This window comes from Epinephelus fuscoguttatus, linkage group LG4 (assembly GCF_011397635.1).
Source record: "Epinephelus fuscoguttatus linkage group LG4, E.fuscoguttatus.final_Chr_v1".
NCBI classification, from domain to species: Eukaryota; Metazoa; Chordata; class Actinopteri; order Perciformes; family Serranidae; genus Epinephelus; species Epinephelus fuscoguttatus.
Genome location: NC_064755.1, coordinates 29,499,791 through 29,504,069, shown reverse-complemented (window position 1 = coordinate 29,504,069; position 4,279 = coordinate 29,499,791).

Genomic DNA, 4,279 nt, shown 5'->3' with positions numbered 1-4,279 from the left:
TCAAAAGTGATGTGATCATCTTTGTTCCTTGTCCTTACTGATGAAATACATTGTGCTGTGACAAACTTGTCATTATCCATTAATCTGAGGATTATTTTCTCAAGCGTTTGGTCTTTTTTGTAAATGTGCTTCTTTCATTCTGACCAACAGTTTCAGGCCGTTTCTACAGGTATATGGATTTTTCGTAAACGGGTATTTTCCTCAACGTTTTGGCCTCTTGTCCACAGGCAAATGGAGCTTTAGGTCGCTAAAATAGAAATACTTTAAAACACCTTCTAATGTGTAGATTTTTTAAAACTCCCATTTTTTTGTGGATCCATAAAATGGAGCTTTGGGGAAACAGTGACATAATCTCTCCAATTTGTGCATACCCATTGATGATTTGTGTAATGAGCATACGCTAGAAACAGTAACAATGGAGGACTACCAGTTTGCTTAAGTTTTGTCTACACTGCTTGGTCTAATGACTACTTTAGACGTAACTTAGTATTGTTGCACCACTTCCTGGACGAACAAAGGCATCTGCTGTGCCCAGTGACCTGCCTCACCTCAACGCCTGTGATTTAAAGTCTGCCAGAAACAAAGTTTTTTGATCAGACTTGATCAAACCAGCAGATGTGGGACAATTTCCAGAATGGGATTCTTGTTGATAAGGAATGGAAGGAAAACTTTTGCACGTCCAGAGAATCACTTGTATATTAGAGTGAGCTCCTTCTTCTTTATATCGAATGGAAATCAATAGTAATGAGGTCTCTAGTAGGGGTTTTGAAAAAAGTAACATTAGTCTGTACACTTTAATACCTAATCTGATAAGGGGAGACTGCTGAGAACAGCTAACACCTGCAAGTGTTCGGAGGTGTTTTTTTTTATTCTAGTATGGACGGCATATTTTATAAAAACGACAGTCGTATGGACAGAATTCTTTTTTAAAATGGAAGGGAGAAATATCAGTCTTCGAAAATATCTGTCTACATGTCGACTGGGCCTGAAACTCAAAGGTGTTCCGTTCAGTGTCACATGATAAAAGAAACCAGCAAATCCTCACTTTTGGGAAGCTGAAACTGGTAACTGTTCGGCAAAATTTGACTTCTGCTGATCAACTTATTGATTTATTGACTGATCGTGTCAGCTTTACTGCTACTCACTTGAGCCTACAACTTCAAATCATGCAAATCTAATGGCGATGTAAGGATGCTGTGATGTCTGATGTAAATTGTGTAACTTTTTGAGCAGCTACACCTCAGTTGTATACTGGAATGATAATTTATTCATTTTATTTTGAAGCTAACCACTTGAAACATACTGAAATACCAGAAGTACCTCACTCACACATTGGGAATCATGGGGTTCAGAAAAGCTTTCCACTCAATCAAGACTTCCAGAGTAACTCCACTCATGTTCTCTCTGTGAGATGAGCCTGAGAACTTTATGATATAAAGATGTATCACTGATGCCCAGCAGCGAGGGTGGGACTTGAGCACAGATACACCATATCATTAATTTGATAGCTGACAGCCTACAACAGGATACCTTCCCACTACCCGCAGTAACCTTTAAAATACAGATCCTTCAGGGAAATGTCCTGTATAATTCAACAAAACACATCGAAAAACAAACCCAACAACTTTGTTCTGACGTGTTGTAACAAAGGAAAGCAGAGACCTGTTATGTAAGATCACCTTTTTGTTTAGGGTTTTCTGTTTGGGAGGTTTTAAACATGTCACAACATGACCATCCTCAGGTCTGCATAAAGATCCTCTCTGTGAACTGAAATGAATCCACCTGGTGTAGCCTACCACATATTTCTGCCTAACCTTTCCCATCCCCAGCACTCTCGCACAGGGTGAAAAGAGGGATTGTGTGGCACAGGAAATGTGTGTGTGGTTAGGGTTGTTTATAGGCAAAAAGCTCCCATGTGTCCCTGTGTATGCATTCTCCCCATACTTTCCACTTAATATATTGAGTCCTGGTTCGTTCCTTAAGGCATGGTGTTAAACAGTAAGTGAAAATGGCGTACAAAGGATCATGTTGCTTATGATCAACATACATGTAAATATAACAGATTTATCATCTTCTGGTATAATTTGCATGATGTTACAGTGGACAGGACAGGCAGTGGATGTAAATATTTTTATGCTGTATTTTCTCATGAGCAAAGAATACCAACAATTTTGGATAATCTCAACAAAACCCAAACTGTCTTTGTGCAAAAGTTCTTGGTTCAATATCTGCTGAAAGGAACTGTGTGTAAGAGTCAGGCGGATTTAATGGCACTTAGTGTCGAGGTTTGCAGATTACAACCAGCTGAAACTTCTCCTAGTTAAAGTTTCATCAGTCTTCTTTGTTCAGGAAGTTTGTACCGGGGGCCGAATTATCCACAGAGGTTTCATCCTCTTCAAAACAAACCGACTCTGTGATTTAAACTGGTAAAAGCACCTAATAAAGCAATTGCCCCTTACAATCGGTGTTTCTCCAACAGTTTTGGGTAATCAGAGACAGGCTGGTGGCCTAGCATCTGCTAATGTGTGCTCATCTTTTTTCTCTGATAACTTAAGATCCAAAAATTCAGGAGGTTTTTACCAGGAGTTGAATTATCTGCAGAGGTGTCATCCTCTCTAAAACAAACAGACCCCGTGATTTAAAATGGTAAAAACACTGAATAAAGCAGTTACATGTTAAAAAAACAAGTGTTTCTGAGACACTCTTGTCTTGAAGAGCGAGCCAGTGTTTGTTTGGTTCATTCTGAGCTACTATAGAAACATGGTGTTCTCCATAGACAAGGATCCGCTCCCTATGTAGGTATAAACTGCTCATTCTAAGGTAACAAAAACACACGGGTGATTAACATACTTATTATACTTCTGTCAATATATCCCCCTAAATCCTACACACTGGACCTTTGAGTAGGCCTACCAAAAGTAAAAAGTCATCATTCTGCAAAATGGCCCTTTTCAGAATGATATTATATTGCTGAATTATAACTACTTATGAGTTAATGTGTACATCACTTTATTAACATTTTTTATATTTAATTTTTTAAGCCCATTTTTATATATACACAGTATATTAGTTGACAGTTAATTACATAAAAAATGCTTGAGTTCAGAGTCAGAGTTAAAGGGAAAATAAATGGAGAAAAATATAAAAGATGTTCAACCAATACATTAACAGTATAATAACAATAGAGAAAAAAAGTACACATTTTTATACATTAAATACAATGACAGTATAGTTACAGCCTTCTATAAGCCACCTTTTCTCAAACACATCTTCCCTATTCCTTATTTTGTGAGTCACGTTCTCCATGAATTTTACTTCTTAAATCATACATTTCAATTTTATTAAATCTGGGAGGTTAGTTTTTTCCACCCTTTGATTATCCATTGATAATGTGACATCACTTTAATGTTGAAGTTAGTTAAGGTGGGGCAAATTTATACAAGGCAACTTCATGTACTGGCTAGGCGATCAAAGAAGTACAAAGGAATTTATTTGTTTGTTTTCACTTAAATCTTTATTAAAACAATGTTTGAGCCATTGACATGTCAGTTACAACAGCATAATAAAATAATAAAAGCTAACAAAACAAAAACTGTGTGGGTAAATATACATTTTTACAGCCTTTTTCTTAAATTAAATTAAAATTAAATTAGAAATTAATTAAATTAAAATTAAATTAAATTAAATCAGTGTGTATCTATTGATTGTTATTCCAGTCCAGTGTCGTCTTTCTGAGTCTTGCATAGAGTCCATTTTCCCATTTTCTCTCTAGTTGTGCTTGTTGTAGTCTCAGTATGTGTGTTAAAAACATTTCTTCCACAGCTGTCAGCCACTGGTCCTTCACTGGTGGTGTTTCTTTATCCCACTTCCTAGTGATAGCTTTCTTTATTATAATTTACATAGATAAAGCACCAAACATCCGTGAGGAACCTCATATCCTAGTATGTGCTTTCCCATAATACAGTTATTTTCTGACATGTTCAAAAACATGAGTGGGCAATTTGTTAAATACATTTTATATTTTTAACCTGACCATGCAAAGTAACTAGTAAGTACAGTAATCCTCTGAACTCTAGGTATAAAGTAGCAGGAAATGGAAATAATTTAGTACCTTAAACTTATACTTGAGTAAATGTACTTTTATTAATATTTAAGAGTACTCTGCTGTCATGAGTGAATGCACCTGTGTTTCCTGTGTACAGTGTTTCAGGCTTGGCAGGGCAGGAGAGGGTTAATCAAGTAACCACGTCTCCCGCACAGGAGGGGTGTGAACACTTTC